A 25,677-nucleotide genomic window follows, 5' to 3' on the forward strand; every position below is an offset into this window, starting at 1 on the left:
AGAGCAGGAGCTCCTGGGCCTGGGAGGCGGAGATAAATATAGCCACTCATTTACTCACCAGTTGGGTTGCCTGAATGCACAACAATACACGTCGCCACCCCAACACATGCCAAGCCCATGCATACACGCACAGGGAGTGATGCTACTGGCACTGTGTGACGTCACTGACACTTCCTGGACCAGCTCTAGCTTGGAAAGGAGCACAGCTGTGTCCAGTGCAGAGCCAACTGGCCACAACTGGGACTATTATCTGGGAGTTACTGAGAGGCAGATTTGGGTGTGATATAAGAAGGAGTTTCTCTAATGATGAGACATCTAATGATGCCCAACCAAAGTCATTTTTCACTAGGCAAGGATGAGTTAGCTTCTGAGGCTCCCAAGACATTAGGTACATTCTGTACCTAGAAATACTCCAGCCACTTTGTTTCAGCCTCCGGAAGCTCCAGAAGCACAGAAGAGCTGGGTGGGGCTGGGGATATGGAGATAAGGCAAAGCTCTCACACAACATTTCTGCAACCCATGGCTATCTCTGTGATCTGCTGCTGGCTCCTGTCACCAGCTCTGCCTCTTGGGAGAATCAGGAGCAGAACCATGAGGTGGTAACATATGTGGTCTCAATTCCTTCCTTTATGAGTCCATACTCTCATCTTCCCTAAGCTACTCCTTCTGGTGTGCCCTGCATCCCCCTACAGCTCCCAGACTCCCAGAGCCTCTTCCCCAGAGCCTTGACCGGAGGCTTTATTTATCCACATCATGGTTTAGAGGCCCCAGATAGAGTGCTCCAGAAAGAATGTGTGTATTTCCCCTTCTTTCCATACGTGTACATGAACAGAGCTGGCCCCACATTTTCTAGAAAATAGCCCCAGCCTAGAAAGAACTGCTTCCTCTGGGCAAATTCTCAGATCTCTTTTGGTCTTGCTCAAAGAGCCCTTCTCCCTTTCAAGGTTCCAAATGGATACAGAACTGAAATATCTGGTTGGGCAGTATTTGTCCTGTTCCTCCCAATGTAGGGATTCATTCCTGGGGGTCACAGGACTCCTCAACTCTCTGATGTCATTCTGTGAAACACCAGGGTTTGAGTATGTTCCTAGCACTGCTTTCTGAGCCCAGTCATGTTAGATAAAGTACAAGGGCTTTTACCAAACGTTACGTTATGTTACGACTGGCTGGAAAAGGCTTTGGGCAAGACAGGTAGCATCACTTGGAGCAGATTAGAGAGGCCTGGTCTCTCCAGTGTAGATAGGTCCCTTAAATAACCCCGATTCCCAACACTTCTGCCCAGCAACCTGGATGCATCTGAGGTTTACCCAGCCAGAGGCTCTTTTCTCACTGGTTATTCCAGAAGACCATATTTTTTTTAAAGATTTTATTTATTTATGAGAGAGAGAGAGAGAGAGAGAGGCACTGAGGGAGAAGCAGGCTCCATGCAGGGAGCCTGACTTGGGACTCGATCCCAGGACTCCAGGATCATGCCCTGGGCCGAAGGCAGGTGCCAAACCACTGAGCCATCCAGGAATCCCCCGGATTTTTTTTTCTTATCATTTCATCCCCTCTTCCCTGCTACTCTCTGGCCAAACTGAAGTTTCCTGTAGTCCCCTGTCAAGCTTAGGAATCAAAGTATAATAAAGAGTGACTCCCAATGTGGGTCAAAATTGCATCTTGATTGAGTTTTCGCTGTTAACCTTCTCCAAGCCACTTAACCTCTCTTAGGCTCATTTTTTTTACCTGTAATATGGGGGTTGTAATATCTACCTCTAATGGGCAACTGCCATTTTTGCCAATCCAATAACCATTCTCCCATCTTCTGGTGTCAACCTCATTATTTTCATCTGAGGAAACCACATCTTTCTCATTCTTAATCCATGTAGTTTATTTTTTTTAATTTTTTTATTTGTTTATGATAGTCATACAGAGAGAGAGAGAGAGGCAGAGACAGAGGCAGAGGGAGAAGCAGGCTCCATGCACAGGGAGCCCGACGTGGGATTCGATCCCGGGTCTCCAGGATCGCGCCCTGGGCCAAAGGCAGGCGCCAAACCGCTGCGCCACCCAGGGATCCCCAATCCATGTAGCTTAGATGGGGCTACTGCCACATCACCACAAGTGAGCAGGTTGCCCTGGTTTGCCAGTGAGAGCCCAGAGGAGCCCAGCAACAGCCTGGCCACAGTGATTGGCCCAGGAAAGGCCATGTGACCCAGGCCAAACCAATGAGAATCAGCCCTGGATTTTTGCTGAGGCTCTCCCCCCTTGGAAATTTCCACAAAGGCAGAGAAGCAGTCTAGAGCTGCTGGTAGTCACCTTTGCCCCCATGTGAGGCACACCTGTCTGAGGATGAAACCAACACAAAAGAAAACAGAACTGAGAAATACAGAAAGAAATTCCTTAGGATAATATCTAAAGAGCTGGACCTAGCCATGTCTGAGGATCATGGGAGGCCCTAAGCCTCCCAATGATGTGAACCAATCAATTCCCTCCAAACTAGTTTGAGTTTGGTTTCTTTCACTGGCAACTAAAAGTCCTAACTAATATACTACCTCCGGGCTTTTGTCAGAATCAAATGAAACAGCATATACAATCACCTCACAGACTGCTGGCACATAATAAGAACTCATTAAATATTAGTCACCTTCCCAACAAGAGGAGGAAGGGAAAAGTGCCAGTGGACACAAGATTGAGAATGCAAGAGAGATGTATAATCAACAGAACAAGAGCCCAGAGGAACCCAGGAGGGATGAGATCAATGCATGGGTGGAAGGCTTAGCCCAAGCAGGGATAGAGCAAGGAAAGGGACACCTTTTACGAGTGGTGAGAAGAAACTCTGGGGAATTCAGAAAGGCTGAGGTGGGGAGCAAGAACAGCAGCCTAGTTTCCTCAAGCTCAGGGTTGGTGTCTTCTGCTGCATGGCCACATGGGTGGTCTCAGACGCTTGAGGACAGTGGGGACAGGCTGGATCAGCTGCCATAATTGTCAGCAAGAGAAAAATGGCAGATTGCTGCAGTGCAAAGAGCCCGCTGCCCATGGCTGGCCACTGCAGCCTGATCCACACAGTCTAGTGCCTTCTTTCCTGTAATGTTTCTTTGTCTTTCATTTTATCTCCCTTTTGGTTCTGAAAAGAAGAAACTGAATCTTACTTCCCAGGGGGCAAGCTCAAGGGCCCAAGGCCAGAGACTCCCCACCCCCCCAAAACACAAAGCCCTTGTGGGGAGGGGCCTTCCTCTTATTCTGCTCCTGCTGGAAAGAAAGCAATTGGTTCATGATGGAAGTCAGTCTTCCACTCAAGCTCTATCTCTGCTTGTGCTCTTTCATTTGCCTTCAGTAACTCTCCACTCCCATCCAACACACCCAAGACCTATGGCCTCCTTATCCCCAATGCCTCACCCAGGGTCAACCCATAGAAATCCCACCCAGCACTCAAGACCAGACCCATGGTAAACCTTTCTGAGTGTCCAGTTCAACTTCCCTTCCTCTAAATCAGAAGTTGGCAAACTTTTCTATAAAGGTCCACATAGTAAATATTTTAGGCTTTCTAGGCCATATGGTCTCTGTCACAAGCAACTACTCAGCTCTGCAGTTGTGGAGAAAAGGCAGCAGAGACAACACATAGACAAATGAGCATGGCAAAGTTCCAATAAAACTTTATTTATGGATACTGAAATTTGAATCTCACATAATTTTCACATGTCATGAAATATTACTCTTATTTTTATTTTTTTCAACCATTTAAAAATGTAAAAAATCATTCTTAGCTGAGTCAGTAGGCTGGGTTCAGGCACATGGGTCACAATTTGTCCACCCTTGCTCTCAAAAATGAACATCAGTGTCTGCCATTCATTAAATTCCTGCTTCACACAACATCTTCCACTTACATTTCCTTATTTAATCACTGCACCAGCCTCATTAGATCAATAGGATGATCCCTATTTGATAGTTTAGAAGATCTGAGTTTCAGAGAGCTTTTGTCACTTGCCTTACAGTATCAGCTCATAGGTGGCACATCCAGCTTTGCTATTCCCAAATTCTTTTTTCGAGCTCTTTCCAAAGTCCCTCACACCTTTCAGAACCCTCCTCCCTGCACCATGTCATGTGGGTCTGATTTATAGTTGTTTGTTTCTTGATATAATCCCCCTGCTGAGCTAGATACCACCTGAGGGCAGGAATGTGGCTAACGCGCACCTGTGTGTGCACGCACACACACACACACACAGACCCAAGCATTACTGCTGAGCCCTTGGCCAGCGCATCTTAGCCACTCAACAGAGCAAACCACACAGTGAGGATGGTGTTCCTCTAACTTCAAGACCACAAACCACAAAGCACCCTCAGCACTGCCCAGCAATCATAGCATGTTTTTCTAGAAATTTCTTTCTCACTCTGAACAGAGCATTGAATACCTCCTCTTCTCTCCATATCCCTCCCCCATGCCCCTGCTCCCCAAGTCTCCCTCACTCTCGAAGCTGATCTCACCTCATGCTTGGAGCTTAGTTTCAGAACAGAAGCCATGCTCAGGTGCCTCCTTAACTGCCATCACCAAATCCACAAATATCCCTATATCTGAAGGCAGAATCTTTTCAGGAGTCCCTTTAGGATCTGGCATTGGCTCCCTTGCCAACCCCATTTCCCACCTCTCCCCACACTGATGCTGTTCCTTGAACAGACGGTGCACATTCCCAACTTGGGGGTGACTTTGCCCCTCCAGCCCTCCCCCACTCACTTGTGACTTTCTTTCCTTCACACCCTCCAGTCTTGGGGCAAAGACTGCTTCCTCAGAAGTCTTCTTGGGCCTAAAACCATCCTTCTTCATCTTTCTATCTCTCATTTGGCTTTATTTTCCTTCTTCCAGGTCTCATTGCCTGACTCCATTCCACGTATGTATTTGTACACATGCTTCTTTTGTGTCCCCTGGGCAGAGCCTGAGCTCTACAAGGGCAGGGAAGGCCATGCTCCATTTTGCTCAGTGGTGGATCCCTACCATCTACAACAAGCACCCAGAGCAAGTTCTCAATAAATATTTCTGAATGCACTAAGAAAACCCAGAGCCCTAGAAAAACTTTTGTCAAATTCTCTTCCCTAAAATTTGCCATCCCTTGAACTCCCTGTGTCTCAGAGGCTTCCCTTCCTGACCCCAAGGGCTAACAGGGCTAGGAGGCTCCCCGGAATCCTTTGGGAAACACACTCCTCCCTCTGCTGCCCTAGCCCACATCTCCCTCCGGAGCCTGATGGCATCAGAGCTATTTCCGGGACCTTGTAAACTTTCTTTAACTTGGGAAGCCCAGAGTGGTGCTAGAAACCAACAGTGCAATTATAGGGCTTTTAAACTGCAGGGCTCCTTTGTGTTCATCTCCCCCAGGGGCCTCTCTGAGGCCAGGACCAGGTTGGGCCAAGAGGGAGGAGGAGAGTATGCTCATCTTGGCCAGAACAGCAGAACTTTTCAGCTAATGCAGCTGCGTGCTCAGGGCCTGAGAGGATGGGCAGCCAGGAGGACAGCTTGGGCCTGATAGTGTTCCCAGGCTCCCATACCCCACATCATGACCTAGAACTGACTGGGGTTGGAGGGTCTCCACCAGACCAGGGGCAGTTGGGGGTGTGGGGCAGGCACTGACCTCAAAGTTATGCCCATGTCTTGGGCAGAAAAGCTAGAACTGGCCCTTCTACCTCTCCTGCTGCATCTCCAGGGGGCACCATCTGGAACCCCAGGGCACATGTCTGTCCACCATCAGCCTACGATACTGCAAAGCTCCTGCTGGCTCACGCGTCTGTCTTCTCCCTCTGCTGCCTTCTTGACACTCAATGGCTATGACTTTCGTGTCTCCAGAGTGGGTGCTTCGTCAATGATTGCTGAATAAAGAAGTGGCCTGGGAGGGCAGCCCCTGTGGCACAGTGGTTTAGCGTTGCTTTTGGCCTGGGGTGTGATCCTGGAGGCCCCGGATCGAGTCCCACGTCGGGCTCCCTGCATGGAGCCTGCTTCTCCCTCTGCCTGTGTCTCTGCCTCTCTCTCTCTCTCTCTGTGTGTGTCTACCATGAATAAATTAATAAAATCTTAAAAAAAAAAAAAAGAAAGAAAGAAAGAAAGAAAGAAAGAAAGAAAGAAAGAAAGAAAGAAAGAAAGAAAGAAAGAAAGAAAGAAAGAAAGAAAAAGAAATGGCCTGGGAGAAGCAGTGGGGTAGGAAAGGGGTCACCAACAAGTCCACGTCATACATGGCCTGGTGTATTATAGGCTACTAGCCACTCTGCAGCTCACCACCATCTTCAAGTGGGGTGAGGAAGGTGGGGAATTTGGCCAGGAGCTGCCTAGAACCCACTCTTGGCTCAAGGTCACCAGGTGCCTCCCAGAATACAAGGCCAGATGTGGTCCCAGGAACAACAGCACTGCAGTTCTGGCCTGCCCTCCAGGACAGGCTTATCTGTGCCACTAAGCACTCAGCCACCCCAGGACCCAGTGCTGCTCCTCTTGTCTCTGGAGCACCTCTCCTGAAAGCACAGAGTGTCAGAGCTGGAAGGGGCTTCTGGATTCTTCCAGGCCAACCTCCTAAGTCAGACATACTGGAAGTGAATACCCAGAGTTCTTGGTATCCTACGGGACCACTGAGAATGGGGTGCTAAGGTTTCACAAGTCTGTGACACTGAACAAAAAGGCTCTTCATCCTTCAGGGTTTCTCCCTCATCCACAGTGAGCAGTTCTGACCCCAGGGGTCAGGAGTGGGCTCCTAGAATCTGTATTTTTAACAAGCCGCTCAGAAGATGCAGAGGCAGCCTTTCTACCTCTGTTTGGGAGTGGGTGGCCTCAACTGATGACTGATTAGCAGCCTAGAAATGCCATGTGATGTAATGCTAGGGGCCTTCCCCCTTCCTCAGCCCCTGTCCTGGTAACAGTGTGGATGGCTCCTGAGGGATGATGGGGAATACAGAGGTCCTTCCTCAAGCTCTTCCTGGCTGGAAGACAGTGTCCTTTGGAGAGATGGGGCAAGAGCCTCTCTGAAGCTGCCACCCTCTGGGGTGACTGGCTGAATGATGTCCCACAGCTATTCATACCCCCGCACACAGAGGAGGGCCTAATCCAACATGAGGCCCTATAGTCACACCACTCTGTGGGGAGGCTGTCACTGTCCCTATTTTACAGATGAGGAAACTGCACAGAGTCCATAGCTTCTGACCCAAGGCTTGTATGCTCAGCTTTGCCCACAGGCCTGATGCGGTGATCACCATCCTGACTGCAGATGAGGCTACTTCCCCCCAGAGGGCTGAGAGACAGCCAAGAGAGGGAAAAGGCCGTGGGTTCTGATCCCAGTGGACCCTGTAGGACAGTATCTACATCACCTCCCTCTGCCAAACCCCCACCACCAAGTGAGGAGGAAGATTTTGTATCTTCCCACATCCGGCTGTGAACCAGGGGAACAGAGAGAGCTTGCAAACTTAAAGTGCTAGATGAAAGCCCATTAATAAACCTCCTGGCAAGGCCTGACCTAGGCTGCACAGGGGAGCGCCATTCATAAATCTCTGCCATGGGCTCTAGCTTCTGCACCACAGCCTGCGGGAAAGGGATGACTTAGCTTGAGCAGCCTACAGAAGAGGCTGGGGGTATGCTGAGCCCTTGGAGGGGGACCCGAGAGCCTCTCCTGCCCTAAGCCCTTTTCTCTGGACTCTGCAGCAGTGAGAACCATGAGGAACACCTGACTGTTCTTATCCAGGCTGTCCAGGGAAGTGACACACTTCATGGTTGAGGACAATCCCTGACCTGGGGCTCTGGGGCCTCAGACAGATGCTAAGCTGATCTTCTCATCCAGAACCTGGTGACAGCTAAGACCCTTCCAACTCCATCACTCTGAAGGGCCTCATGTCCCCATTGGTGCTTATGCAAGCCTAGCTGTGAAACTCGGTTTCCCTCTTGGAGGGCAAGAAACTAGCATTTCTAGAATAACCACCAAAATCCAGGTACCCTGCATGCTCTACTCCAGGGAGTCTCCTGAATAACCTGACACGGCAAGTTCTAAAGTGATCCCCATTTTGCAGAGGTAAAAACCAAGGCTCACAAAGTAAAATAAATGCCCGAGAATCACAGATCTATTAAAGGACAGATTCAGACACTCAGATCTTCTTGGAATATGTCAGAATGCAAGTAAATAGAAATAACACAGAGGTAGAATTCAGACCCAGGCTGCTAGGCCTGCAAAGACCCTGTGCAGTCCCACAATTTCTTCCTCTGCACCAGTGGTTCTCACTGGGGACATCTGGCAATGTCTGGAGACATTTTCAGTTGTGACAGCTGGGGGGGACATGGTGTATAACTGGCACCTAGTGAGTAGAGGCTGGGGGTGCCACTACACATCCTATGGTAAACAGCTCCTGCAAAAAAGGACTCCCTGAACCAGGAAGTACATAACACCACAGAGGAGAAACCCTGACCTAGAGCCACTGAAGACAGGACAGAGTTGTGCTCTGGGCTTTCATGGCACAGCTCCTCTGAGGTAGGGACAGAGAGTTTGGACCAATGATCTCCAGAATATCCTGCAGGGTACACTGGGAATAAATGGCTTTTGTGGAGAATTGGGGGGTAAGCATGGTTCTTGCTCTTGTAATTTTAGGAACCAGAGAGGTCATCACAGCTAAGGTGTCTTTGGTGCAGGACTTCTCAGTGTGTTTATTGGTGTGGTCAGTTTTTAATAAGTCAACCTGCCTGAATTAAGGCACAAGTTACTCAAACAAGCATGAATCTAAGTGTCACTGTGTAGGTATTTTATAGATCTGATTAAAATCCACAATCAGTTGCCTTCAAGTAAGAGAGATTGTGCTAGGTCATTTGATTCAATCAGTCCAAAGGCAGAGCTGAGGCTTCCGAGAAGAACAAAGTCTGCCTGTGGACTGATGCTTCACCCAAAGCCCAAGGGCTCCAGCCTGCCCTTCCTGACAGTCGGCTTGCCCTGCAGCCTGTGGACTTGCCTAGGCACCCTTAAACTGTACAAACAAATTTCTTGCAATAATCTCTGTCTATCTACATATCTGTCTATCCATCCTACTGGTCCTATTTCTCTGGTTGAACTCTGTTTGATACGATTTTTATTATGATTCATGATCTCCAAGAGGAGAATATAGTTTTATGACAATTCCAAAACAGATTTAGCCAGTGCAGCTCTAAAGTTGAGGAGCATCTCATGGGATTCATGTTGGGCAGATATGTACGTGTATGTGTGTGTGTGTGTGTGTGTGTGTGTGTGTGTGCATGTGTGTGTGTGTGTCTCTTTTTGTCTCTCTCTCCCTCTCTCTCTGGCAGACTCTGGTTTAGGCAAGCTGGAAGAGCAGAGAAGAGAATGTTGGCTCCCCATGACAGCTGGCATGACTGTGTGCTCCCACTGTGGGCGGGGTGTCCTCACCACTATCATGTCAGCCACCAGGTCAGGTGGGACTCACTGGGACACCACTGGGGCCCAGATGTTTGCTCAGTCAACAACCTAGTCTATAAAGCAGAGCTAGCAGTCCCCAGCTCTTCACAGAGGGAATAAAGACAAAATGAAACAGTGCATGCAAAGTACCTGGCACACAGACGGTGGTGGGTGCCAATCCCTCCTCTCTCCTCCCCCTGACGACAAGCTGCGCTAAAACAGGCCTCCTACTATATAAGGTATGAGCAATGTTTTAAAACCACTCAAAATGTTCAGCAGTTGCCAAAAGATGCTACGGAGCTCTCCTAGGCCCGTGGCCCACCCTAAATTTAACAGGCCCATGTTTACAAACCCAAATCCATGCATCTCCGAGGCTCCCACACACAACCCAGCTGTAGTTCTCAAGATCTCCATTTGGAGAGTCTGTGGCAGCGTCACCGCCAGCTGGTGCCTCTCAGCCTGGGCTCCAGGCAGCCACTCACGGGTGGGAAAGAATGGGAACCAGGAGACACTTCTGCTATCCAAGGTCCACTGAGACCCAAGGCTGGAGAGCTTGGGCCAGAGCTCTGAAACCAGGACACAGGGGAAACTCCAGCTGCTAAGTGCAGGGAGCAGTGCATAAGATATGTCTCTCTCTGGTCCCTGGCTTTTTCTCTTTCTACCCTCCTTCCTCCCTCTGCATGCACAAAGGCGCACACACTCCTTCCTAGGACTCCGCCATCCTGCAATAATCCAAGCACACTGCACAACGGCTGAGACCCAGGAAGAAACCTAAGCCCCTTGCTGGACAGAATACTGATTAAAGCACACACAGCCTGCCCCTGGCAGAGCACCTCAGCCCTCACTGGGCCCTATTTATCCTTCCTCACAGCACTGGTCCTCAAATGATGGGGACAGCTGAATCACCAGGACAGCTTGTTAAATACAGATCCTGGCCCCACCCCCAGAGTTTCTGATTCAGCAAGTTTGGGAAAGAGCCCAAGAATTTGCATTTCTAACAAGTTCCTAGGTGAAGCGATGCTTGCTGGACAGGGGCCTCTCTCCAAGGATCATCCCTTTCCACTTTAGATAAAACAAGTCAACTGACTCCCAAGTGTTACCTGATCAGAATCAAGTCAGTGAGTGTGAGTGTTGGGGGCGGGGCAGATGCTGACGGTGGTTAGCCCTGCCAAAGCCCAGATTTCTGACAGCTGCAGGAAGTGACAGTTGACAGCCAATAGCAAAGAAAGAGACAGCAAACTATAAAAAGCAGACAGAAGAACTCAAACAGCAAAGCAGTCTGAGGCCATCTCAGGGGGATAAAGTCATTATACACCCCTAAATAAATCCTGAGAAAGCACTCTCTCCAAGTATCAGTTAGTCACAATAGTCATGATATTCACAGTGGGGTCCCTGAAATATGAAGAAAGCCATATTTAGGCTGCCTAAGAGGGCAGGAAAACAAAAAGTTAATTTTGTAAAAAAAAAAATCTACATCTAATTTGTCAGCAATAAAATCACCTAGGTACTCAATGAATTATAAACTTGGCAATCTGGAAAATTTTCCTCTGTGTGCTAATTCATTTACCTCATTAACCAGGGTTTTGCATGTGCACCTGGGTGTGTGCACTCCCACATGCATGCACAGGTACATATTTCTTATAAATGCATTCCCTAACATAAATTGCTACTCATTTCCAGATCTCCTCTTAAACACTTTTTCTTTGACCTTGCTCATCCAGCAAGGTCAGGCCTCAGGTTAAAGCTCTCATGGATCCATCTTTAATCGTTCAAATTCTTGTCTTCCTTGCTGGAATGTGAATATTATGAGAGACTGTCTTTTTTCTAGGTGCTTCCATGACCCAAGAGAGTAAAACATAGTAGGTGCTCAGCAAATGGATGTTGACTGCATGAATATCCACAGGCTTCCCACTTTTCCTTCTCTCACCCCCTACCTCCCACCACCTCCTTTACAAAGAAAATATAGGTCAAGGAGCACAGAGCATGTGCCTTTAGGCAGTCGCAAATTCTGATAGCTGGCGTCAGGTGTGCTTCCTCCCACTAGCAAGGGAGCATTATTAGTCCTCCAGAGGGAGAGAACACTGTCTCCCCAGCTCTTCCTTTGAATCATAATTTGCATATTCTGGGTGAGGTGGAGAAAGGGAGGAGGATGCAAACTCAATTCGATCATTCCTCTCTGAGTCTCCACCCTGACTGCTCCTAAGGAAGCAATCTTCTGTCCCTTATCTCCCACTCCCCTGAGAGATACACACATGCCCCCTCCTCTTCTCAATCCAATCCAGCCACTCAGAAGGACAGGGCTTGGCACTCCAGACCCAGAACACTAGCAGATAGAAAACGAAGCACAAAACTAGGAAGAGAACACCGTTCTTTCCATAATCAACTCATTTGCCTATAAATAAAGGGCATTAATGGGAATCAACCTGAGCTAACAATTAGCAGGAACCCCCTCTGGGCTGGTGGGGGAAGCAGAGAACAGCTCTCTCCTTGAAGAACTGATTGTATTAGCCAAGCACATCCAGAGACACTCCACCCCTAGGCTCCCCAGCCTGAGGACCCATCTTCCTCTCCCCAGCTCCATTGCAACCAGTGTGCACAGGAATGCATTTCTTGAAAACTGTGCAGAACTCCCAAGCTTGAGAAGAAGCCCACTAATATAGCCATGCAAGTGTGGCATCACCTAGCAGCTGCCTCACCCACAAAAAGTTTTCCTCATTTCTCTTTTGGCCAGATTCAAATGGGTTAGGAGTCTCCCAAAACTTCTATCAAGAAAGTTGATCCATGGGAGAATAAAACTTTTTAAGACAGGGTTTTTTCCTATTTACCACTAGTTCCAAAGGCACATAGTCCCAAAAGTCTGTTTCTCAGACTTCCTTTCTTTCATATAGTCAGGGTGCACTAGATTATGTGCTGGTAACAAACTCCTTAAAATCTCCTTGACTCTTGATTATAAGATGATTTCCCACTCGTGCTACATTTCTGTCACAGGTCAGTTATGGCTCTGCCCCAAGAACCAAAGGAGCAGCTACTACTGGAGATTGACAATCACCAAGGCAAAAGGAAAGTGAACTTGTCAGAAGTACATGTTGGCTTCTAGAGCTTCTTGATTGGCTAGAGCAAGTCCCATGGCCATGATTAGGTTCAAAGGGATAGGGATATATAATCCTTCCCCAGGGAGGAGTACTAGAGAGAGGATATCAAATAGGAGTTAACTAGTTATACAATCCACCATACCCTTGACTTGCCAGGCTTCCATCGTCCTTATAATTTAATCACCATTACAAGCACTACCACCATCATCATTACCCACAGCAGGAAACCCATCACTGTCCATCACCACCACCACTACCCCCAACCTCATCAGAATCACATCAGCATCCTCATCAACAACATGCTACTGTCTTAACCCAGGGTCCCTGGAAAAGACATCCTGCCTGGGAGAGAGGCTTACACACTAATATTCTGTTGGAGAGTGCAATTCCAGAAAAAAAGGGGACAGACACAAGGAAAGAGGGAGAGCAAATAAAAAGAGGATATTTAAGAAGCATGCCACATTTCACAGCAAATACAACTGATTGCTCAATCTGGCAGGTCATCTTTAGATCTTAACAGTTCATCTGCCACACCTCTTCCTCATTCATTTGTGCAGAGGAATGAAACAGAACTTGGCTAATGATGCTTCCTGGCCCTCATATCCCACTGGTCAAATTCAGCTCTTCTGAGATGTGTGACATGGTCTCCCCAGGCAACCTCTAGAGGAGCCAGAGCTTCTGGGGGTCTGGGGCACAGCAATCTCATTATGCAGTAGTGTCTTCTAGGATCTTCCTTCCTTCTGTAGTGGGAGTGATTACAGAGCCAGAGTTGTGGGAATAATATGCTGGGCTCTTACTGGCTCTGCTCAGCTGCAAGACAAGGCAAGTAACCAAGGCCCAGGAAGAGGGAAGGTGTGGCCACATGGACCTAGAGTGGCATACAAATGGAGTCCAGTATAGTCCACTCCTTGTGCCTTTAAGATCCACTCCTTCCTATTTATAACATATGTATCCCCCATATCAGAACAGGACACTTTCAACTCTTCCACAAGAAGTGAGATTAAAATCCAGTTCTTCAAGGTGATGGCATGTGAAAAGACTTACAGGCGGTTAGCAGGCCAAACTTGCTACAGCTGTATGATGGCAGCTGGTCCTGGGATCATTATAACTGATAATCATCACTGCTTCATTCAGCATCCATTTTGGCTGACCTGGACTGTTCCCTGGTACAGTGACCTAGAACTTCTACCTCAATAGGTCTGAATCCTTAGTTGCCCCAACCTTGTAGAACCATTGTTGCTAGAGTTGCCCACAGGCACACAGTGAGTGGCACCAAAATATGGCCCTAATGAATCCTCTATCTTCATGACATACTCTTTCCTGTCCCCATTATGTAACAGCAAACCTGGATCCTCATGGTAATCAGAGTCAATTACTGCCCCTGCCCTATGACTTCTTTCTTTTCCTATTGGTTTCACTGGCATAAGGACCTAGGATCTATTTGTTTAAAAAAATGCTAACCACTAACTGAGCTTTCAGGAAGTAGTAATCACTGATCACAGATCACCATAACAAATGTAATAAAAAGAAAGTTCAAAATATTTCAAGAATAACGAAAATGTGAAAGAGACAAAAAGTGAGCAGATGTTGGTGGGGAAATGACACCAATAGAAGCTCAATGCAGGGTGGCCACTAACCTGCAACTTGAAAAATCAAACAAACAACCCACAATGTCTGTGAAGCACAATAAAATGAAGTGTGCTTGTATTTATTCTTGGGATTCATCAATCGTCTTGATTGTGTCCCTTTAAGTCTTCACTAAATGGAGAATTTCAGTCATTGCTTCTTCAAACATTTCTGGTTCTGCCTCACTTTCTCTTTCTGGGACACCGATTCTACAGATGTTAGACAATTGGATGTTGTCCCAAGGGTATCTGATGCTCTAGTCTCTCTCTCTTTCTCTCTCTCTTTTTTAAGTAGGCTCCATGCCCAGCTTGGAGCCCAACCCAGGGCTCAAACTCACAATTCTGAGATCAAGATCTGAGCTGAGGTCAAGAGTCAGATGCTTAACTGACTGAGCCACTCAGGTGCCCCTCTAGTCTCTGTTTTATTCAGTCATTTGTCTCTCTCTGCTTCATATTATACAATTTCTACTCATCATCTTCAAGCTCACTAACTCTTCCATTATCTCCATTTTCTTTGACTCCTTTTTAGTTCATTGATTTCTAGAATTATCTATATTATTTCCTTTACACTATTAACTTTAGGTTTAATTTGCTTTTCTTCTTCTAGCTTCTAAAAGGTGGAAGTCAGATCATTGATTTTAAACTTTTTCTTAATATGAGAATTTCAAGCTATCATGCTTTATTTTTATCCCACAGATTTTTACATGCTGTATTTTCATTATCATTCAGTTCAAAGTACTTTCTAATTTCCTGTATGATGACTTCCATGACCTATGGCTTTCTTAGAAGTACACTGTTTAATTTTTAAATATTCGGGAATTTTCCAAATGTTTTTTTGTTACACATTCTGTATTATTTCAATCTTTTGAAATTCACTAAGACTAGTTTATGGCCCAGTATATGATCTGCATAGTACACATCCCATATGCACTGGAAAAGAATGATTGTACATTCTACAGATGTTGGATGTGCTGTTCTATAATTGTCACTTAGATCACATTAGTTCATAGTGTTCAAATTTTCTATAAACTTCTTTTGGTTACTGGTTCTATGAATTACACTGAGATGATATTAAAATATCCAACTGTGATTGTAGAATTCTTTTTCTCCCTTTATTCCCACCAATATTTCACTCATGTATTTTTGCAGCCTGTCATTCGGGGGGTATGCATTTAGGATTACTATATCTTCTTAATGAATTGGTCCTTTTATTATGAAATGATCCTTTTATATCTGTAATATTCTTTACTTTTCTGATATTGACATATTAATATAGTATCTTCTGCTAAGTGTTTACAAGTTATATATTTTTCCATCCTTTACTTTCAACCTCTCTATGTCCCTAGATTGAAAGTGGTTTTCTAGGGTGCCTGGGTGGCCCACTTGGTTGAACTGCTGATTCTTGATCTCAGCTTAGGTCTTAATTTTAAGGTTGTGAGTTCAAGCCCTGTGTTGGGCTCCATGCTGGGCATGGAGACTACTTAAAAAAAAAAAAAAAGAAAGAGAAAAAGAAGAAGAAAGTGGATTTCTCATAAAAAGCATATAATTGGGTCTTACTTTTATATCCCTCTAATATCTCTTGTAGTTGGAGTATTTAGTATTAGTCCATGTACATTTGACAAATGCATTGATATGGTGGATTTAGTTCTATCATCTTACTATTTTTTGATATTTTCCCTGTGTTTTTTTTTTGTTTCTGTTTTTCTTTTCCTATTATCATTTGAGTAAATAATTTTTAGTATTCCATTCTATCTCTTCCATTGGCTTTAAAAAAAAGATTTATTTATTTATTTTAGAAAGAGAAAGCATGAGTGAGAGGGGAAGAGGGAGAGGAAGAGAGATTCTCAAGCAGACTCCATGCTGAGCTGACATAGGGTTGGATCTTACGACCCTGAGATCACAACCTGAGCTGAAACCAAGAGTCAGACATTTAACCAACTATTCCACCAAGGTGCCCCCTTCCATTGGCTTTTAAGCCATACTTCTTTGCATTACTTCTTGGTGGTTCTCATAGAATTATAATATACATACTTGATTTATCACAGTGTACCTTGAATTAATGTTACACAACTTCACATAAAACTTATAATAGTAAAATTCCATTTACTCTTCCCCCTTTTATGCAATTGTTGTCATATATTTACCTTTTACATAATACATTGTTATTGTCTTTATGCTAAAGAATTATATTTTAAGAAAATAATCTTTCTTTTTTCCCATATATTTACCATTTAATCACTCTTTATTTCCCCTTACAGATTCAAATTTCCATGCAATACCATTTATCTGATAATACCCTTATTTTTTGCCTTCATTTTTTCTTATTTATTTCACTTTCATTTTTGGAAGATTTTTATATTAGATATGGAATCCTAAGTTGATGGATTTTAATATGTCATGCCATTCTCTTCTTGACTATTTTTTATGAGAAGTCAGCTGTTATTCTTATCATTTTCCTTTATGCTGCCTCTCTAGAGTTTTTATCTAGCTGTCTTTAAGACTTTTTACTTATCTATTGCTTTCATCATTTTGATCATGTGTGATTTTATTTGTATTTATCTCCCTTGGGGTTTGCTCTCCTTTTTGGATCTGTAAATTGCTGTCTTTGATCAAATTGGGAGATTTTGGTCAATATTTGTTCAAATATTTTTCGTGCCCTATCTATGCTCTTAGGCTCTTGGTTTTATTATCTCCCCTCAAGCCCCTATCTTGCCATCCCAGGGCTCCAAGTACATGTATTCTAAACTCCTTCAAATACCTCTCAAAGGTTATTGAGATCTTATTCTTTTATTTTCATTTTTCCTCTCTTTCTGTTTCAGTTCAGATAATTTCCATTGGCCTGTCTTGAAGCTCACTCATCCTTTTTTCTATTCTGTCTAATCTGTTATTAATCTCATCTGATAGGCGGACCTGGTACCTCTTTTGTGAAGCGGCAGCTGAGGAGACTCCGGCACTCGCCATGGCCGTCGAAAAGCCCAAGGAAGGAGTGAAGACTGAGAACAATGATCATATTAATTTGAAGGTGGCGGGGCAGGATGGTTCTGTGGTGCAGTTTAAGATTAAGAGGCATACACCACTTAGTAAACTAATGAAAGCCTATTGTGAATGACAGGGTTTGTCAATGAGGCGGATCAGATTCTGATTTGATGGGCAGCCAATCAATGAAACAGACACACCTGCACAGTTGGAAATGGAGGATAAAGATACAATTGATGTGTTCCAGCAGCAGACAGAATGTGTCTACTAAAAAGGGAACCTGCTACTTTACTCTAGAACTCTGTTCCTCCAGACCAAGAAGACATTCTCAAATAGAAAGCCGTAATTTGGTTCCACCACATCCTGACTACTACAGTATAGTTTTCTCTATTCTTTCATTTTCCCCTTCCCCATTCCTTTATTGTACATAAAGTAACTGTGTATGTGCACAAGCATATTGCATTTTTTTAACTAAATGGCCAATGGTATGTTTTGATTGACATCAAATGGAGATGGGATGGGGGAAAATACTGCTTCTGTGAAAATACCCCCTCTCTCCATTAGTGGCATGTTCAGTCAGCTCTTATCTTTATATTCCAGTAAGTTATTTTGCTCTCACTGTTTAACAAAAAAAGAAAAAAAAGAACAACATAAAAATCCTTGCATACCTTGTTCGATTGGAGAATTTTAATGTTTTTCATTTATCATTGTAAAACCAAGGACAATTTTATAACTTTTTTGTACGTAGCTGTTACATGTAGGGCAATCTGTCTTTGTAGGGATAAATTACTCTAAAAGAAATGAATCCTAGATAGTTTTCCCTTCAAGTCAAGCATCTTGTTGTTTAAATAAACTTCTTGTTTAAAAAAAAAAAATCTCATCTGATAGATTCTTAGATATTTTAATTTTTAGTGTTAACATTTCCATTTAGTTCTGTTTTTATTGTTTTATATTTCAAATATCTTTTGAAATTCCCCTTCTCATCACCATTATATAACCTTTTACTGTAGACTCTAACATACTCATCACAATTATTTTGAGATTTTATTTGCTAAAGCTAATACTTAGAGCAACGCAAGGTCTGCTTCTATTGACTGGTTTTTCTCTCGACTATTTGCCCCATTTTCCTGTTTTTTCTCATGTCTAATAAATATTTTATTATATCCTGGACCTTATGGATGATGTGCTATGGAGACTCTGGATACTGTTACCTTCCTTAGACAAATATTGATTTTTGTTCCAGCAAGCATTTAAACTACTGGCAGATAACCAGTAGTTTTTTGGAGGCTTTATTTTAAGCGTTATTAGGGTAGGTCTTTTCAGTTTTTCCTTTTTCCTCAGGGGCATCCCTTACTCATTTTGTACATGGTTCTTACACCTAGAGTTTGACCCTTCTGACATTTTATTTTATTTATTTTTAAAAGATTTTATTTATTTATTCATGAGAGACACAGAGAGAGAGGCAGAGACATAGGGAGAGGGAGAAGCAGGCTCCTTGAGGGGAGCCCGACGTGTGACTCAATTCCGGGACTCTAGGATCATGCCCTGAGCTGAAGGCAGACATTCAACTGCTGAGCCACAAGGCACCCCTCTTCTGACATTTTAATAGAAAAGCTGAAGTGTACAGCAAGCTCTATTAACTTGTCAGAACTTGTACTCTAAATTGTATATTCATAACCCTGGGGAGTTGGTATAATATCTGCTTAATAAGATCCCTAGAACTTTCTTCTGGGTACCTTGGAGTCTTGCTCTGTGTCTTCATAGTGTCTTCTCAATTCTCAAGGATTGAGAGCCGACTGAATGCAGATTTAGAGGTTTGCTCTCACATGACTCCCTCTTTTTCTGGATATACTCCTTCAACTTTCAGCCATTCTAGCACCCCTGAGCTCTAATCTCTGCTTGGCCCATTTGGAATTCTATATGAAATCGTATACATTAAGTAGACTGGGGAGTGCTCTCAAGGGAAAAAAAAAACATAAATAGGGATCTCACCTAGGATGTTTCCCGTTTTTTATGGGTAGTAGTCCCTCTGGATTCTGCCTGCTTTTGGTCACTCTACAGTGCCTTCAAACAATCATTTTTTATGTCTTCCAAGAATTTTTAATTGTTGTCTCTGGGAAAATTAGTCTGATATAAGGTTCTCTGCCATTATTTGAAGCCATAATCTCTTGAAATATTTTTAGTGTTCAAATTGATCAACATCTTAGTCAGTTGTCCATATAGCTCACCATTTGAAACCCAGCCTTCCAGATATCTGTCATTTATTTGGTAAGCATCCTAATATCCTTCTAGGTATAACCATTTTGGTTTGAATTAGCCTAAATAAGTTCTGTTTTTTACAATCAAGGGCTGGAACCAATTCCTAGAGTTTACACTGACTGCACATTGCTCAAATCTTGCCTATGAGTTGCTTCAAAGACCTCTACACAACCACTGAGTATTCATGGCTCTCTGAAAATGACATCCTAGATCACTGCCAACTTTAATTTTTATCAATTTTTCACTTTTTTAGTTAATAGTTTGACTTAAAATATTTTATTTTTATAATAATTATATTTCTGAATATTACTAAATTTACTTTTTCCCAATACCATGAAATCATTCTATACTATGATTTGGACACTGCTTCACTAGCCCCTTCAAACTGCACCCTATTGGTTGGAATTCCTCTCCTTTACATGAGTTATAAGAGTCTATAACATCCTCACCAAACCATCTGCTTTGCTCTCCACTCATGAATACACATGCACACGTGCCCACACAGAGACACATACGTCAGATGTGTATGTTAAGGCAGATGTTCCAAACTTTTATACCCTTTACTCCCAGTGACAGGCAGAGAATAATTCCAGACAATTAGTAGAAGAGAAAAAGAGATGTATATTTGGAACATGGTGTATGACACCAAAGGCAGAAGTCAGGGAGAGAGAACATTGTGAGTGCACAGAAACTGATCTAGGGAATTTCAAGAAGTTCTCATGAGCTCATTTGGTTGTGCACTGTCCACTCATTTTCAGAACTCCAAAGTGCTGTACTTGTTAATGAGTATGTTAATGACCCTTCAATTTACTCAGTAAAGGCCAATTTATGGAACATTCATGCTCCATTACGCAGGATTTCCTCTGTATCTCTGAAGTGAATCTCTCCTGATAGAGACCCAGAATGAGAATGGGTTTTTCTTTTAAAAATTTTAAATTTTTCTTTTAAAAATTGGGTTCCTGGATCACTCTTCCTGCTAAAGTCAAGAGATGAAGAAAAGAATAGATTTTGGTAGTAACTTCTTATTTTTTTTGTGGCCTTGGGCAAGTCCATTATGAATAATAATAACTAGACATATACAGAACATTAAGAGCTATGTGTTATTCAAATACTTTAAAAGCCTTATTTCACTTAATCCTTATAACTAATGAGGTAGTTATCATTACTAGTCCTATTTCACAGATGAGAAAACAATACCATAATAACATGTTGTCTGAGCCCTGCCATAGTGGACAGTTTTTCTTCATGGTGTTTGATCCCTGGTTTCATAAATGCTGTGCATCAGATGAAAGAAGCAGCAGGACTGCAGCTATGACAGTTTCATCATATGGTTGGACATACCTCATGGTTGTGCTGATAGAATCAGCTTTGTGGCTTTCAAGCTTGGGTCCTGGACCTTGAAAAATTCTGTAAGTCCATTAGTATACTGCACTTGTTTTTCACTGCTATATAATACATTGCCACAAACTTAGTGGCTTAAAACAGCCATTAATATTAAAACATTAATTATCTCATAATTTCCATAAATCAAGAGTCCTCCACATTTTACCTAGGTCCTCCGCTCAGGACTTAATGGAGATCAAGGTGCCAGCCAACTGTGTCCTCTTCAGGAGGCTTGACTTTGGAAGATTAACTTCCAAGCTCTCTCAGGTTATTGGCAGAATTAATTTCCTCATGGCCATGTGATAAGGTTTCTGTTTTCTTAACAGTCAGCTGAGGACACAACCGGCTCCTAGAGGCTGTGTTTGGGTCCTTGCCATGTGGCCTTCTCTATAATAGGCAGTTTGCTTCTTCAAGGCTGACAGGAGGGCATCTGCTAACTTTTCTCGTATCTTTTAAGAGGTTGAAGAATTGAGTGAACTATTTTGGTTTTGTTTTGGTTGAAATAAAAATTTTTAAAAACTCAATGGATGGCCTACAGAAGAATTGGAAGACAGTAATATAAGATTCAATTCTCATCAAGTTGATCTATAGTTAATACAATTCCATTCAAAATCCTAGCAGGAATTTTTATAGATATATAGATGACTTAATTCTAAGGTTTATATGGGAGGCAAAGGAATTAGAATAGCCAAAACAATTTTGGAAAAGAAGAATAAAGTTGTAGGAATCACACTATCCAATTTCAAGGTCTAATGTAAAGCTTTGGTAATCAAGGCAGTGTAGTAATGGTAAAAGGCAGAGAGGTCGGTAGAACAGAACAGGGAGATGAGAAATCAGCACACACATAGGGACAACTGATTTTTAACAAGGGTGCAAAACCAATTCAATAAAGAATCTCATTCAATAAATTTTGTTAGAACAACTGGACATTCATGCTAACCTCATTCTAAACTTCACAACATAAGAAAAAAAATTTTGAATGGATCAGAGATCTCAATGTAAAACTTAATTCTATAAAGCTTTTAGAGGAAAATGTCAGAGAAAACCCGAGTTAGAAAAAGCTTTCTTAGATCTGACACCAAAAGCATGATCCATAAAGAGCAATTTACTTCATCTAAATTACAAACTTTTGCTCTGTGAAAGGTATTGTTGGGAGAGTGAAAATACAAGCTACAGACTGGGAAAAAAATATGTGAAATCATATATCTGACAAAAATATGTGAAATCATATATTCTTTCCAGAATATAGATATCTTTAAAAACTCAACAGTAAGAAACCAGACAACTCAGTTTTAAAATGGACAAAGCAAAAATAAATAAGTAAAAAATAAAATGGACAAAACACCTGGACAAAGAAAATATACAGATGGCAGATAAGCACACAAAAAGATGTTATCTCATTGGCCATTAAGGAAACACAAATTAAAACACACCTATTAGAAAGGCTATTGTAAAATTTTTAAAAATCTGACAGTATCAAGCATTTTCAAGAGTGGAGAGAAAGTGAAATTTTCATACGTTGTGGGCAGAAATGCAAAATAATGTATTCACTCCAGAAAACACTTTGGCCGTTTCTTACAACCTACACCTACCATGTGACCCAACAATCCCACTTCTCAGGCATTTACCCTAAAGAAATGAAAATGTACATTCACACAGAAACCCTCATGTGAATGATTAGAGGAGCTCTAGTCATAATTGCTAAAATCTAGAAAGAACCAGAATGTCCTTCAGAGGTAAGTGGGTGAACAAACTGTGGTACATCCACCCAATGGAAAATCCATCTTTAAAAAGGAATGGACTATTGATACATACCAACAATGTGGGTAAATCTCAAGAACATTAAGATAAAGAAGCCAGTCTCCAAAAACTACATACTATGATTCCACTTATATGACATCACCAAATGACAAAACTACTATGATGGAGAGCCGATCGATGGTTTCCAAGAGTTGGGCATGGGGGAAGGGTAAGACTATACAGATTACTACAAAGATTTTGGGAGTAAAAAAAAAAAAAAACAAAGATTTTGGGAGTGATGGAATTATTCTGTAACTTGATTGTGGTGGTATTTACCTGAATCTATATGCATGTTAAAACTCACAGAATTATTTGCCCCAAAAAAGTCAATTTTTACTATATGTTAATTTTAAAATTAAAAAATATATATTTATGAGGAACATGTGTGAGAATGGAATTTCATGGACCTGGAACAGAGAAAGAGAAACGTAATTTTAGATTAGGTTAAATTTCCAATGTGTGAACACCTACCAGAGATTCTGGATGCAAAATATTGACTCAAGCAACTGGGAAAGATTCCATTTATTTGCTTGGTTGATGGACTAAAACTAGAGTCAACAGTAGCCTATATGAATTTGAAATGCCAGGAAGAACTTGATATAATATAGAGGAAAGAACCAAAAAAACTAAGCAGATAAGAATATAAGAGCAGATTTATCATACGTTCACAATTTCTATCCCAAAAATAATCTACAAGAGGGTTCAGAAAGCAATCTCTTCACCATGATATTGAAAAATACATTGTTGATGAAGAGCACCAACATCCTTTAAAATCACATTAGTTAGTAGCTATCCACTGTAGGTAAAATATAAAAGTAGGAAATGCTGCCATTATAATGAGTTCCTTGATTTAAGTGACAGGGTGGACACTTAGAATGACAAATATCTAGCAGATGTACTCAACTACCAGAGAAAAAACATAGATGTAGTTACCAAAATAGGCAGCAGAGCCAAAATAACAAACAGAATGGTGTTACCTATAGGGATGTTTGGAGGTAATCAGGTTTCAATGGCTGAAATAAATGGGCTATTCCTATTTAATATGCATGACCAAAAAAAAAAAAAAAAAAAAAACCCAAACCTCCCAAAAAAAAAAAAACAAAAAACAACAACAACAAAAGCCCTAGGCTTAGTAAGCAGCAAAGATTGATCTGATTTGAGCCACAGTTACTGGGACTCACTACCTCAGTACTATAGAGACTCACCCAATTCCCAGGCCCAAGTCAGTTCAAGGAGCCAGAGCTTTCTGATTGAAAAGGAGATTGGGTATCCTTAAAAATGAGTTATGTAGTAACATCTCAAGCGTGTACCATCAAACTTTCACCAGACTGTTACCAAAGGGACATAAAATACATTTCAGGGTAACTGTACACTGGAGAGAAAAAAGAAACTCCTTGGACTTTGGAGGATTATTTGATATACCTCTGAGCCAATACTGATCTCCAGCAACACAAAATATCGCATGGACCACTGCTAAGGTAGAGGCTTGTGGAAGTAAGGGTGACTGGATTTGGAAGTGAGTTCTACCTCGGCTACTTCACCAGTTCATGACCATGTAGTTGAAACAGATAATATTTACCCAGAAGGCTGCCTGATATGTGTGGGATACAAAGCAAGGGAAGGCTTTTTATGAAGCACAAAATTGCCACTAGGCCTGAATGACTTGGTAGATCTGTGGCCGCCTGAGAGCCATGTGGAGCCTGTGGCCAGCGCCAAGAAGAGAACCACAGTTGAGGCATCTGGAGTCTTGAAACAAAGCCATTCCCTTTCAGTGGGCAAATTAACAGATCACGGCTTGGGCTACACAGCTTCCATGAGTTCTTGCCAGCCTTTCTGTTCACATAGGCGAGTTATAGGTGTCTGCTCAGATGGCACTATTGACTTGGTTCTATAGATGAACAAAGTGCTGGTCGAGACACTGCTTGGGCTCTTCAGGGAGGAGCCTAGTCTGCTTAGATCCCAGTGCAAGTTGTCAGCATGCCCCCCCTCACCCCCGACTTCTCCAGCACAGTCCGATTCCCAAAGCGAGCCCCGAGGTTCCTCTCCCATTTCTGTGGGGCATTCCTGGAGCAGAGACTTCCAACAAGCAACCCACTATGCTGGAGAAGCTGGGTGTCCCCCCAGGGGCTTTCTTTTCCCACTGGAAGGACCCTGGGCTCCAGGGGACCTCTGTGGGGTACTGAGCTGGTCCCTGCAGCTGCTCCTCTTCCCCTCCTGCAATCTGGCTTGGTCTCTGTGATGCAGAGACCCGTGTTCTAGGATTCTCTCAGGGGCATCTTGCCCACAAAGAGTTGTTAGTTCTTCTTGTGAAGAAACGGAAGTCAAGACCTGTGATACCATCTTGTTGACATCACCTCAATAGTCCACAGCTTTCTGTTGGCAGAGGCAGAATGTCCAACCATGAGAAAATTGGAGGCCTTGCAATTAAGCTGCCCATTGTGAACCAGAGATTGCCAACCAGCAATGGGGTGTATCCAAAAATGCTTCATGATCAGATGGAAGTGGTATGCAATGTATAAACCCAGATGATTTTAAAGATACAAGAAATTTGCACAATTCCCAGGGTGCCTACCCTCTCCACATTTCCATCCTTTCTTCAACACATGTGATAGCCTTAACAGGTGTTCCAAATGACCAGTTGAATGGAAAAGTAAAAACTAAAGCCTGATATTAGGTAGCTCTGTACACTATGTGGGCATCAGATGAAAATGGACTATAACCACACATAGAAAGAGTCCTATAGAACAGTGAGGAAAAGAAATCTCTCCTAGTGGACAGACTTTTAAGGGCACATCTCAGGCTCTGCTGTATAAGAAAAGAAAGATGTCCTAGGGTCTTCAAGGTTTCATAGGCAGCAGCAAATGGTTTGAGCAGACTTGGAGATAACAATTATTGAGGGGTTGGTGACAATGAGTACTGGAGAAGAGGCATGTGGATGGACCTCGCAGAAGAGACAAAGTGTTAGAATTATTTTGTGGTTCCTACTGAGGAGGAAGTTCACAATATAAGTATGGATAAGACAAGCTGTTCTATGAATGTCAAGGCCTCTTTCTTCGGCCACTCTTGATTGCCCAACAGCTCATAGAAAACATGGCCATGATGACAGAGATGGATATTATGCATGAGCTCAATGACAAAGACTTCCACTGATGGGGAAAGTGACACTGGTAA

General features: G+C 43.0%; 1 long non-coding RNA gene and 1 pseudogene across 1 annotated transcript in view; one reads left to right on the plus strand and one right to left on the minus strand.

Annotated features, from left to right (window-relative positions):
- The window catches only part of LOC140617635 (uncharacterized), a 71,588-nt gene extending 50,891 nt beyond the window's left edge, over positions 1 to 20,697 (minus strand). The window contains exon 1 of the long non-coding RNA XR_012017819.1: positions 20,665 to 20,697. This is a non-coding gene — a long non-coding RNA (uncharacterized lncRNA). The remainder of the gene's footprint in view (positions 1 to 20,664) is intronic.
- LOC140610266 (small ubiquitin-related modifier 2 pseudogene) lies at positions 16,999 to 17,784 on the plus strand (annotated as a pseudogene).
- Positions 20,698 to 25,677: the final 4,980 nt, after the last annotated feature.

This window comes from Canis lupus, chromosome 2, assembly GCF_048164855.1.
Source record: "Canis lupus baileyi chromosome 2, mCanLup2.hap1, whole genome shotgun sequence".
Taxonomy (NCBI): Eukaryota; Metazoa; Chordata; class Mammalia; order Carnivora; family Canidae; genus Canis; species Canis lupus.